Raw genomic sequence first — 14,730 nt, 5'->3', positions numbered from 1 at the left:
AGATTTGAGAAATTTGAGAAATCAAATATGGAATTGAATTACAAAGTTCTGAGAGGCATATTTTTTAGGTTAAATCACAAATGCGTTCTTCGAATCATTCAAGTATTGATATTATAGAGGAATGATAATTTCAACAATGATATAAAAAAGTAATACACTCCCTCAAAAGGCGTGAGAACTTTTGGTTCCATTGCTCTCAAATTGCATCTACGTTATGCACTGAAGCCTTTCGTTTAATCCATACGATTCATTTCGACTCACGGAACTAGCTTGACACAGGATATCATTCACGAAGGGGAAAATTAACAGTAGGCACTGAATTAATTTACTTTATCCGCTTTAAGTTCAATAGAAAATAATGGCAAAGTATTTGGAATGATGCTATTCTCAATGAATAATCAAAAAAGGTCATGTCTCTCTTTTCCAGAAGGGGGATCTAAAGGATATAATAATAGAGGAGCAATTTAGACTCAACTAAGCTTTTCTTTGAACGTATAAAATTTAATAATTCAATATATAAATGATTTCCAATAATGTTACAGGAAAGAAACCAATACCCTCTTTATAACTTCCCCCTTCCAAATTCCCACATAAAAGCAACTCATTAAATACACTTTCCCGACGGTAAGCTCAGTTTCCAAAATTTTTAATCCAAGAGCTGATCCACCCCACCTATCATATGCAAATTTTTGTAAAATACCAAAAATTTCGAAAGACAATTACACACGCTCTCCAAATGAAGAAAATAACTTTTCATTAAAGCTAATAAGAAAAATATCGACTTCATGAAATTGGAAAATATAATTCTGACATGGAACTAAAGACAGTAAAATCTCGCAGTGCCTGCATAACGAGAGAATATTTTACTATCATATCTCAGGAAAAAAGGAAGCAGAACAAGTTAATCTTTTAGAATATAAGGTAGGTAAGTAACGGAGTGCATTTCTTGCTACTAAAACACAGTTAATTTGACAGCTAAGTAGAAGAACAGAATGACGACGTTACTATATAATCCAAGCATTTCAAATCTTTCCTTTTTACTGTTCTATCAGTAGCTACAACCATTTCGCAATAAAGGTATGGTTAAAATATACAATAATGTTGATTTTATGCTCGAGGTTGGAAGTAAATGTTGTCATAGACGGTTAAAATCATCGCATGAGATCACAAATATGAAGTACCATACAGCAATGAAACTTTAATCGCAAGTAAGTGGAACTAATTCGACACGAATAGGGAAAAATAAATGTCCCAACAAGTTTCCAAAGGCAGTATTAGCCGATGTACCAAGCGGCAAAAAAGCGAGAAAATATTAAGTCCAGATTATTAATTGCACTTCTACCTATGTCAAATCCCACAAAAGTGACGAGAAAATTCCATCCGGATATTTGGCATTGACACAGATGTGTTCCAGAAACAAGAGGACACATTAATACAGTTTGACAAATGAACCGGCGAGCTCATATGGCAGATAATCTTTGGATATAATCCGTTGAGCTTGCTTGGTAATCCACACGCTTGTATTTCGGAAGCGTTACGAGTCGGTAAAGGTCACCGTAACTTTATTAAACTAGTTTATTCAATATCAAACGTAAGCTACCTGATGCATAGGCTCATCGTTCCGCATATAATTAAATTATGCCACATAACTTCTGAGGAATAACAATGCATGCATCCACGCATACAGAATGGGAGCTAAAACTTCAAAAGACTGACTCGAGTATATGAGTTGCATTCAGCAAGGTCGATGGATTTCTATCCAATTTGCGGAATTACTGAAGGGATCCATTATTCAAATGGGTAAGGCGAGAGGTATTGGAAACAAAAATAGACCAAAACTCCCGCGTTGAAGGAATAAAACATTGCTTTCAGGAAGTCATTGATGCGTTGCGCCATCCATCAGCAAAGAAGTGCCTTTCGAGAGCTTTTGGGAGGGTAGCCGAGGCCGGTGGGAATGGAAGAAAAAAATGCAAAAAACACACGAAATGTGACAGATGAAGATCATCGCGTCGCAGTCCATGGGGATCACTACTAAAGTCAGCACAAAAAGGTTGAGCGTCGCAACTGTGGTTGATACGACTCTGTGCCTACAGGGCAGACTACAAATTTTAACAGGAGGATCTATTTATTTCTAGAAAGCGACTACGACGGCTTGGCTCGGAAAAAACAGTTAAAATTATAAAAGAATTCAAAAAATAGAAAAAAAACTACTGATGTATGCGCATCCAAGGGTAAATTTCTTAATACGACAAGTAACAATAAATACCTACACATATTGACTCAATTATTTCAGCCTCAGCTACGAGTAATCTCATGATAATTAGAAGTCAGATTGACAAAGATTCTACAGATGTTCCAGAACTCACGATCGTTTCATTGTACATTCAGCATCGTATGATCAAGTGATGGTATTGAATTTTCGGCGATATCGGTCGTTAACATAGTGAGAATCCAAATTTACGTACAATAAAAAAATCACTCTTATTATCAACTCCTAAAAGGAAAATGAACTACATTCAAATATAATTTCAACCGATTCCTCTGATTTGAATAGGAGACTTAAAACGGCGCAGATTTAAAATACGTGATCAAATTCCATACCAAAAAATGTAGTCTAAAATGACCGCGTTGCCATCCATGTTACTTTTGTTTTTATAGATGGTAAACTCTTAAAACCATATCCACGACTGAGAGAGCAGCACAATCACCCTGACCTATACCTTGCAACTAAGAACACAATAGAATTGAGAATAATTGATGATGGTGGTGAATTAAGAATAATGGAGAGAAATTTTCACAGTATTGAACTGTTAAATAAGTACCTGCCAGCCTTGGTTTTCATGAAATACATCAGATTTCTAATGATACTAATAAATTGAGAGGTAAGGAAAGTAAGGGATAGGAACATATAATGGAAAAAGGACGGGGACAACGGTGCTGTGGTAGATGGAAAAACGCCAGAAATCAGAGGGTAAAAATGCGGCCTGACTGGGACTCGAACCCAGAACCTCCTGGTTCCCGGCCAGGTGCTCTACCAGTTGCGCTACCAGGACGCATAATGTAGATAATGAAACTTTAGTCGGTATCAAATCATTCTACAGAGGAAAATAGCAACAACGTCCTTATAATCATAATACTTCCCAGGATCTTGTGAGCATTTTTACTTATTTTATAGATCCTTAGTACCACGTGATACAGTTTTCAGGTTTTATGTAATATTTTATCCGAAATAGACTCGTTAAACAAACCTTTTTCAGTGCAGCTTTCAATTGATTTCGAAAAATTACCACGTCGTTTGAATTGTGAAGGAGTCTTTTAGATAGGACCAGGAGAAGTAAATTTTCGGGCGATAGCAAATCATGATGTGATGCCTCTAAATATAGATCAAATAAATCGTCGAAAAATACGATTGTAAAACAAACATGATAATTTTACTCCTCGACTTTCTCTAAGGTAGAATATCCTCATTTGAGACACAGGCGATTATTGAACTGGGTCTATTCCATGAAGTCGAAAAATTTCGCGGTGATAATTTTTTCGATCGGTTGAACGGAGAGTTTATCCGATCATATTTTACATCGACTAGGGAAACCCGTCTTTCCCTCTCCTACAGTCATAGTTTGTAATTTTGTCGCGACATATTACTTACCTACTGCTTAGGCTTTCATAATGAAATTTTCAAGGTACATAATTATCACCTATGACAACACTTGCCTGTACCTAAAATACAAAAATTGTAAATTTGAGAAAATATAGCGGGAAAATGTTTAAATTTATAATCCAGGAAATTTTTAATGCCGTCTACTCTCTTTGCTCCGAAACTAACGCGGTAACGCTAGCCATGGAAAAATAACATTCAAGTGGGAGTGATGCTATCCTTAACCCTACAGCACATTCGACGATGTCTAAGGGGAAAAGTTGTTAAAATAATATAAAATAGTGTAAGCATACGATAGCGTTCAGTTTTAGCAAGAAGGAAATAGGAGATTAGCTAAGACGAGGCCATTCCTAATTATGAAGAGCCTCTTATAGATGGGAATACATACGCGTTGAGGTAACGAAGCAATTCACAAGGAATGACATTTTAGAGCGCTTCTCCGCAGTAACAAGGCATGGGTGATGGCAGCAACGGAGAAATCAAATATGGAAGCTTTCTCTCCATGGTGCCACTCAAAAATGATGAGGATAAAATGGAAAGATCGAGAGAGTAAGGCGGAATTTCTTAAGAGGGGTAGAAGTCTTCTGAAAACTCTGAGTAAAAGACGGGACATTTTAATGGGCCACGTCATGATACACGATGATTTGATGAAAATAATCGTCTAAGAACAGGTACAGTGAAATACGGCAGAAGTAGGCCACCGACTAGATAGATAGCACAGCCGATGAAGAATATAAAGCACAAGAATGATGTTGGTGTAAAAAGATAAGCGGATAGGAGATTAAGAGGAGAGCTGTGTCAAAGCAATATTCGCATTGATGACCGTTGATGGAGAATCAAACTCGTTACGTAACAATACCATTACCTCAAAGCTTCAGGCAATATTTTCACAGGACATTCCTATAAAAAATTTAATGTTTCCGGATTCTGCAATGAATTTTTTATTAACTCTTTCTAACCCAGAGCTGCTTCTGGGAGAAAGTTAATTTCTAGACAAGAAATTAAATTTTAAAATGTGAAAATTTTCTACTCAATCATAATTATTGTGGCAGCTACATATTTCACCATTAAAATGTATAGCACAAAAGAACAAGTAGTTTAAAGTTTTCCTGAATAGAGAAGAAATTCATACATTTTTGATGCTACTTATCAGCAGTGGGTTAAGAGCGACACTTTTCACTGATTGGCAAAGTTGGCTCCGTTGGGTTGACTTGTTGGGTAGGTTGACGAAGACTAAACTAACCGGTACGTCAGGGAATGGGGTCGAAATGGGTGATACGTCCTCTCATAGGCGAATGTAGGGGGGGACGAGTGGGAACCTGCCTCCTTCCGCCCCTAGACGCTTAAAAAATAGACAAGCTACTACAGTTATCATTACATTCGTTGTGTTTCGCGTATTACGAAGCCTCAAGCTTTTAATATCATACTAATAACTTTTACCTGTTTGAGATGTCTTTCCCCCGCGTATTCTTTCGTTTTTTGCCCGACGTTTCGTGGCCGTTGCAGGTCAATTTTTCATATGTAATGGGTATATTTTTTGTGTGGAGGGCATATAAATGGAAGGAGATAGAAATGGGATTTATACACCCTCCAAACACCTTACCTACATTATATAATCCCTCCACAAGAAGTATATCCTCATTATGTATGACTAGCAACGGCCACGAAACGTCGAGAGAAAACCGAAGGAATACGCAGGGTGCACCCGAAAGACATCTCCAACAGCTACAAAGACCCGAGAGAGCTTCAATCAAGAAATAAATTTAATATAAAAATAAAGAGAATATTTCGTACGGCAATAATTGTTGTACGTTGTTTTTAATTTCAAATATCAGAAGATCGTTCGCCTGGCAGATCCCTGTGCCCCCCCCCCCCCCCTGAAAAAATCCTGTATCAGCCCTTGCACTGTCCTCTTAACCTTACGAGTTGTTCTTCCCTCATCTCTTTCGCTGGTATCACACGAGCACCTCCGCCCGCCCTTTTATCTCGTCTCCACCCGCAAAACCCTTCCCTTCTTCTGCAGTGCCAGTCTCTGCGACCACGTGACTGCCCCGCCGACAACGTCCCCCGTATCGATTGTCGGAGTCAACAAGTTGCATCACCGAGCTCCCTGCCACATCCCCACACACACTCACACTATCTCCCCATACGTTCGCGCAGACCTTGACTCCTCCTTCGGGTCCCTTCAACACGACTCTTTGGCGACTCAAACAGCGTGGTAACGAATCCGAACAGCATTCATACTCAGGCTGAGGGTCTCACTTCTTAACAGTAACGAGAATGGAAGAAAAAAAATTAAATGGACGCATTTTAAAATTTACCAACAAATTTTTAACTGTGTGGCATTCCATTTTATACTTTCTTGGATGGTTAACTAATACTTATCCCAATCATTTTTAAATAAAGCGACCCGGGTTTCGATAAAATAAGCATCACTGTAAGACGTAAATTCTTAATAGATTAATAAATGCATAGCTAATAATTTACGCTTGAATACGATGATTCATCATCATTAGCCAACATTAGCCATTTTCATGGTGACGTATTTCTTCTCTTTTTCATCCTTTTAAACCTGTCCTATGTAACTCATTCGGGTTCGCCCCTTGCCCTTCTTCCCTTCCACTTGTACTTCAACGATTGTCTTTATCAGGCCATCATGCCTCAAAATGTGGCCAACTAAGTTTTACCATCTTCTGTTTAAGGTTTTTAGAAGACTTCTCATTTCTCCCACTCTCCTTAGCACTTCCTCGTTACTTACACGGTCAATCCATTTTATCTTCATCATTCTTTGCTCCATATTTCGAAATACGAACCCAGTTGAACAGATGAAGAGTCAGAAACCCCCAATATCCTAAGTCTTTGCATGCCTAACGAACTAATAAATAATTTTATCTTAAAAATAATGGACTTGGCAAAAAGCTGAGTGTCTACTCCATAATTCAAATCATATTTAAAATTTACATGATAATCAAAATGAATTACAAATTTTGCAATGCATGCGTACGCATCAATTCTAAAATGCGGCCCACAATTATGACAAATTAATAACCAAATTTTTGGTTCCTTCAAATCGATGTTTTAGAAACATCGACACGTTATGGTATTGTGAAAAATAGCTATAAACCAGTTCGCTTGCCCAAACTTTTAGAATTAGATTAGTAGCTTCCAATATTTTTGAATGATAAAAAACTAAAAAATTAGTTAGAGTGAGGAGTTCTTTTCTGATTTAGTAATGCAATTTCTACCGATTAATGTCCTACGTAATAACCAATGTTTCGGTGAGTGAATCTTACTCCTTCTTAATCGCTAAGCAGTCTTACTGACGCTGACATAGTAAAAATAAGTGTGCTACAGCTAATTTTTCAGCGTGAATGATAGTTTTTTATGGTGTTCTTATTACCGAACAAACTGATAAAATAACCTTGATAGGAGCAATTTATTCATGTTATACTTCCATTTATGATAGCGATGCTTCATTTGACACTGCAGAGAGGTCGAAAGTTAAAAATAGAATATATAGGAACGTATGGTAGGAATTGGCATATCTTCCCGAAATACGCTAAATTATTTAACTAACCAAAACGAGTTACAGATTCTAAATGATTTTAAACAAGTGAATAGTTTTACATAGCGTCTATTATACCGAAGTAAAATAATATCGAATATGAAAAATACTCAGCTGATGAAATACTCTTCGGCAATCACACCTAAAGCGCTATAATATTTTCAGTTGCTTCCTCTCCTTAACGTCATTCTTTACCAAAAGAATGAACAAGGAAAAAGGGGAGGAAAGACGGAAAATCAATGCAAGAGAACAGGGAATGTCTACGCTCAATGGTTACAAAGTGATGCCCGAGAAGGAAAAGGAAATAAGGACAATATCACGGGATTCAAACACAATGGTGAACGGGTGGAACCGGAGCAACGCCAGATTATCGCCAACTTTCCGAAAAAAAAACTTGGGTGAGGAATAATTCAAAGGCTGTAGAACTTTCGAAAACCTTCTCCGGTGGGAAATAAAAATAAGCTGCGAGGGTGGACATTAAATAACCGTTCTTTGGAACTTTAGCAAAATCGGAAATAAATTTGTAAAACAAATTAAGCGGAATACAGAAAAAGAGAGATAAATTTACCCAAGAAGAAAGCGAAAAATCTCTCCTTTGATGCGTTCTAAATATTCGAAATAAAATTCAAAACAACGATAAACATCAGCAGTGCCCTTAGTCCGTACAGAAGAACAGAACTGTCATGGTTTCGCATCAAATTTTGGTAAACACGTAGAGATACTCTGGTAATGTACATTGGGAGGTAAAAATCAAGAAATTATACCAAACCTTATAATCTAACGCTCTAATTTTAGTGCAAAAAAGTTTCAAGGGCAGATAAGATGCCCAAAACTTGAGATTTTCAAGAATGACTTCTAATCACGAGAAATCAATTTACCCATTATAAAGATTTACGAAATGACTTATGATGATAACGAAAGGATTAGATCGACTGGTGATTCTACTTTCTGATTGTGATAGCATTAACCCCTTTTAGAAAATTAAAAAACACCAAAAACGTCCACAATTGCCACTCTCTGGTTCAACTACCGCAATAACTACACATAAGTATTTTAATGATATCATAAAATAAGTAATTTCAACTTCTCGGGCAAAACATTAAAAAATATACCAAGTTTTTTATTAAATGCTTAAGCTTTTCAAGCTATCTCGTATATATCCACAGGCTGGAAAATAAATTATATATGATAAATATGTTCAGCAAATGCAACATAAAATATTTGGGGTTGAGTCTCATGAATTGTGCCATAAGACACACTTTTGAGACACCTTAAACCTCGATTTACGGAGCAATATCGATTTCTAACATGGTACAACGGAGAGCATACTTCGAAGAGATGAATGAAAACTCCAAGATACTAATACGCCGGCCGATCTATGGGACCCTCCATTGAACATTCACGGAAACATTTGTTTAAAGAAAATGACGATGCCAAGTTCCTTACCGATACTTATTAATACCATATCCACTACTCATCCATGCAAGCCATGCGTTACTTATATCATTAGGAGTTTGAGCTATTGGACAGGATCATTTCCGACTCTAACATAAAGAGTAGCAATAGAGATAAAATTTAACTTTCCGTCGTAATTTAGAATATATGCCTGTCCCTAGGAAACTCAATTTCTCGAACGAAAATTTTAAATCAGAAGGCCACATTATTATATTGGGTAAAGAATCTTAGTAATAAGCCAATTTTATCATACTTTATCTACCATTGATCGATTTCCACACAAATAATCAAATTTTCCACATCTCCCATCGTCTATTCTCAGGAACGATGAAATTTTAAACACCACAAGGGTATCCAATCACGCCCAACTGCTGCGCGATGTGATCGAAATCCAAAAAACATACACTTCGCCGTTTTCCTCTGCGTTCTTCCAATAGCACTAAAGGGAGATGTATTTTATGTAAATTAAAATCGACCACCGTATAACCAACCCTCACGCATTGCATCATAAAAATTCATATCTCCTTATACCCATTCCATGCCTTATTATCTTCTTCTCACTTCCCAGTTTAAAAAGCAACGGCATAACAGTAACATTACCAGGGTAGGCGCTTGGAATCACTAACTATCGACAGGAAAGACGATGGCATCTAAACAATTCATGAATTGGAAATCTCGCCTACGGAACAAGGTTAGGGTAAATAAGTGATTTAGAGAACGCTGATCCATGCTGAACTTAGTATCATTATGTTAAGAACAAATGGTAACTTACAATCAGTTCAGTGCATTCAAGTAGCCGATTCCCTCAAACATAATTCAATCAGATTGTAAAACATATGCTATTGCTTCGGAGGGGGACTTCGGACGGATTTTCCTGGTGAAAATTAATTCATAAAAGGAAATTTTCCGTAAAAGCAGCGAAACAAAACTAGCATTACCTCACGCACACTCAGGGCAATAAAAATACAAAACGATGTTAATGAATCTTTGAGTCCTCGAGAAGAGGTTATCCATCGTAATAATACTTCATTTCATATTCTGCAGCATCAGAAGACAGTCAATGAAAAAGTTAAGCAATTAAAATTTATTTACTTTCTTACACTACCTTCAGATTACTTTTCCTCGCTGAAATACCCGTTCCACTTACCCACTACTCTAGAATTACAAGGAAATAAAACACTTATATAACTCCACAAATTGGCAAAGAAACGACAATTGGAGTGGACAGTAAATGTTATCATCGTAAACTGCCAAATATGAAATATTTTCAAAACAAACTCAAAGCAAATTACTCCAACAATTCTACAAGAATATTAATTACCCATAGAACCAATAAAATTTTCTTAGTATAAGTTATGTACTTAATATAGCGGAAATGATTCTCACTCGACTAACTACAATTTAACGAAAGTATTCTACATGGCAATACACAATAAAAGTGATAGGTAATTGCACTGTAAATAAAAACAGATAATTCCTCAGAATACCGACACAAAAAGACGCAATATATGATTCACCTAAGTTTTTTCTTACGCTGATTCAAAAAACCAATCGCAGCTTACTTTGGTTTGTTTGATAACAGTTCGTCGATGTTGTAGCACGGAAGGGAGAGAGAAAATAAATATATCCATGATTTACCCCACTCCATCTGGAGCACTCCGGGTCCACAGTTGATGCACTTGAAGGACGAACACAAAAACTATACATTATATTTTTTATACAATAATGAGATGTTCTACACTCTCCAAGATTAAATAAATTCTTCGAGCACCAAGATTCAAACAAATTCTGAAGATAGGAACTAAATACCCTCGCTAGACAGATCGGAGCTTTCTTTTCTTGAAAGGAAAGAAAATAATTTAACTTCTACATTGAGCTTTTACTAGTGAATGAATTCAAAATTTTCGAGTTCTTTCATAAACAAAGCAGTCTTACCATTAAGCGAGAAAAATATTTTAAATTCTTATTTAAGACAAAACAATCTCGGCCAAACGTTTGGTGTATACGGCTTTAAAGCCGCCAGCATAGAGATCATCACTGAATTAGAATCGAGGGAAAGAAAATCATTCGATACAAAGCGAAAGCACTGATTGAAACGGTAACTTAGTACGCAGTCGCGCGCACGGTGCGGATATGGGCTAAGCCAAATGCTTTTTTTCGTGGCGAAATTTATCCATGGTGTACAGCACGAGACAGAGCCATTCAGATGAATATTTTCGATTCAATCCTTTGCCAAAGTACATGAACACAGTATTTAATACGTAGTTTGATTTCATTTTGAAGCATATACCGCTACACTCAGCCAATCCTTTTAGAAGCGGAAAAGCCGCTAACAAGATTTTGAAACGTGCATGCTCATCCAGGAAAAGGATTGTCCTGCAATTACGAAGGGTGATAGTCAATAATACTACGGCAGGTATTAACAAGGAACTCTGCCAAGGGTCTAGGCCAATCTAAAGAAGGCCTTGATTCTTCTTACGTGATCTTCACCCACGTAGCACCTCGATCGAAGCGCATATGCTTCTCCGACGTCATGCACATGGCCTCATTCGAATTTCCAACACTCGCGGGCAGCTAGATTCGTCAAAGCCCTTGTTACGTAAAGCGCTCACGGTGACGCTTATTTACGTAACAGATAGTCAAATTAAGAATGATATCCATCTTCCTTCCTTCCCCGACCTTTCCCATGTCAACATTTTATAACCTTTCACATTATTTCGGCCATGCATAAAACCACTAAATGTCAACATATTGAAATTTATCGATCGATGATAGTAAACACAATCCTAATATAAGTGTCTTCACGTCAAAATATAAAATTCTATAAATATTGAAAAGGCTATAAGTCAAAAATTTTTAGGCCCACTTCGTAACTGCTCCAAAGTAATTAAAGCACTCACAGGATCGAATATGAATTTGAAGCATAACAAAAATCGAACAAATGCATTTTCACTCAATCAAACCATAACAGTTTTAAGTTAGCCAACCCACAAATATAGCACATCGAGATCCACCACTGTCGCTAACTTTTACGTTAAACAGGAGCCTTCACTACTTGAGAAAAATGAGTAACTGGAAAAAAAGACCAACCACTAATTATACACAGCAATTTTCTTGATAATCGAAGAAATACTAAAAATTGATCGTCCCATAAAAACATCAATATGCAATGTATTATAATGTTGTTTTAATAAGTAGGTACTTAACATGTTTCCAAGTATATCTTTTTATATATGATCGGATGTCCCCATATTTAGAAATTCTCAGTTAAATTACCTATATTCTTAAGATTTTAGGATACAGATTTAAGTATTCACGGTAATTCAAATCGATAATAACTATATATTGTTTCACAGTAATCGAGTATTTCAAATAGTAAAATGAAGTATTCTCGTTAAAAAAATTAAATGGAACAGTTCGTAAACTTCTGCGAACTTTTAAGGAAATTTAAGGGGAACCACATAATCAGTAAAGAGAATGTAGAACGGTTATTGGCACAAAAGAATTTTAAAATTAGTCTAGAAGGGCATAAATTCATTAATGCCAAAGCAGATATGAGTTCAATGCGGAGACCTTTGATCGCCCTTAATTCGTCCAGGCCAGATGCACCAGGAACCAGCGCACATGCCCACTTAAGGCAATACACGTTCCTCCTGCGCTAGTGAACGTCGCGCCTAGAGTGAGACGGGAAGACAGAGCCAGCCACCAGGGCGACGCCAACGACCGTAATCCCACTATGTAGGAGTAAGAGCTAAATTGGGATCCGCTCCACATCCGATGCCATTTCCTGAGTTAACGAAGGATGCCTCGGATAATTAGGACAAGGGATAGAGCACAGAGAATGCGCGGATCCATAGATATCCATAGAACCCTCTGCATCAGCACTTACACAATCTGAGTTGTTAAGACGGACGACGAATTATGAAGACAAACTGATCAAACGCCATGAGAAACCGCGTTCAATTCCAATATCTTTCGTTGGGATGATAGCCAACAAATGACATGAATGTACTAGATAATTAAAATTGAAATGTATGGCTTCCAAAACCCGTTTTTATTATTTTTATAAAGCCATTTTTACTATTTTCATTATCTATCTTTAAAAATATTCCTCACATCCAATACCTATTACATTGAATATCTATAATTCAAAATTCGGATTAAAAACAAGAATTACATTATTGTGGATATTAAAATACTAATAATTATGTTTACGCAAATGATATAATTATATCATGGAAGTTTGTGCAAGAGATCATATTGGAAAGGAATATGATTTCTCCCTAATGTGATTAAGAACGGAAATAATGATTGCCTACGCTTCATTGTAACCTCACCACCAAAGAAATGAAAGGAAAGTAAAAAGCACCCGGGAATAGTGGCTATACAGACAGTAAGAGCGGGAAAAAACATTAAAACAAATCATCAATAACAGTGTAACATCAATAACAAGTGCGACTTCCCCCAGCTGTGGAAGAGAGAAACCGGAGTGAATGAAGTGCTAATCATCCATTAATCTCTACCTGCCGAGAAAAATATTATGAGGGTCAAAATACGGGAAGGAGTGGAGAGGGTATACAATAAAGGTTTTCAGTGTCCTATGATTGTTCTTACATCATAGGTAAAGACCTATTTACGAAGAAGTATAAGAAATAATATAGAGAATAAGTAATTGAAGGCCACTTAAACTGATACAAGAATGCTGACGGGTTGGCCATAAAGTATCTCCTTGATTGTTACTGTTTCCAACCTTCATTCGACCTATGCGGGAATTAAAATATTTAAAAGAAGCCAGTAACGTTTGGTGGGTTCAGTTAACGTTCACAAAGAAAACTCACAATTTCTAAGATTAAGGACATTTTCTGACACGATCAAAAGGTTTGGTAGATCTTGCTTTGAATTTAAACAATGTCTATCGTTTATAAACTCTTAAAATGCATAATTTCTCCCGTGCACGGCCGCAAATCAGCTTTGAGCCTACTCCTCGATGAAATACAATATTGGGATGCGTTCCTTTTCTCCTATTTCCCGCCTTGGGGGTCATCACAAAGCCGCCTTTCCAAAATTTCTTACTAGGCTTTTTCCCAAGGGTCCAGCACCACAGGAGTAACGCCGGCTATAATCGTTCCGGATGGGGATCCTCCTAGATGGCGCGAGGGATGAGACGCAAGCCTCTCCCTAGGCTTCCCATCAATTCCCAAGTGCTCCGCCATCACCACAACCTCCTACACTCTTCGTAACCTCTCCTGCTGCGCAACACCCAGCCCAATCAGCTGCAAGATATCAGTTCTGGTATGTTAGAATAGGTGCCCTACCCTCGATTTAATGAATTGGTACGTTAGTACTACACATTCAGGCTTTGTAAGTATTTTATTTATTATTCTCCACGTAAGCTCTCACCTACAAAACAGGAGAATTGACGTCCCAAAATTAACATTTTTGGTACATTAGAATAGGTGCCATTCGCTTTGTCTGATTTATTGATTTACGTTTAGTATTAACTGATTTAGTTTAGTTTATCTACGTTGGTATTTCAAGGTCAGACTTAGGGAGTAATTTATTTATTACTTTCCGCACCAGCTCTCAACTAAATAATAGGAGTACTGACGACTCACAAATGAGTGGACGTACATGGTTATCTTTTGTCTCACTTCCTGACGTATCACAGGTCCAAAACTTATGCCATCACGTTGAAAATATCAAGGAACAGGGTTTTTTCCATAGAGTTTACATTACTATAGAGTGTAGAGTATTTATGGTTTTTTCAATATAAAAATTTTACCTACGAGAAAAGGACGGGGTTAAATTTTCATGACAGAGATACAGTTAAATGTTGCTAAGGGGATGCTCAATATACTCTGAATACTTACAAAATGATGGAGTAGGTTTCACAAAAAAATCATGCGTGAAGAATATAGCCCAGTCCAGCGGGAAATAATTAGTCCTCTTACCATTCTCAATCAGTCAAAGAGGAGCACTATAAACTTATAAAAAAAAACAGCTTTTTTCTTCCGCTTCTCCCAATGAGTATGTGCTGCGAAGCTCTCTAGTT

At 37.0% G+C, this 14,730-nt stretch overlaps 1 protein-coding gene and 1 non-coding gene across 6 annotated transcripts in view; both read right to left on the bottom strand.

The window, feature by feature from the left end:
• Positions 1–14,730, bottom strand: part of LOC124165987 (syntaxin-binding protein 5) — a 598,839-nt gene that overhangs the window by 541,209 nt on the left and 42,900 nt on the right. The window lies entirely within an intron of this gene.
• Positions 2,981–3,053, bottom strand: Trnap-ggg. Its single transcript has one exon. It is a non-coding gene; the product is annotated as a tRNA-Pro (tRNA).

The sequence above is a fragment of the Ischnura elegans genome, chromosome 9, assembly GCF_921293095.1.
Source record: "Ischnura elegans chromosome 9, ioIscEleg1.1, whole genome shotgun sequence".
In the NCBI taxonomy this organism is placed as follows: domain Eukaryota; kingdom Metazoa; phylum Arthropoda; class Insecta; order Odonata; family Coenagrionidae; genus Ischnura; species Ischnura elegans.
This window is presented reverse-complemented; position numbering and strand designations above follow the sequence as displayed.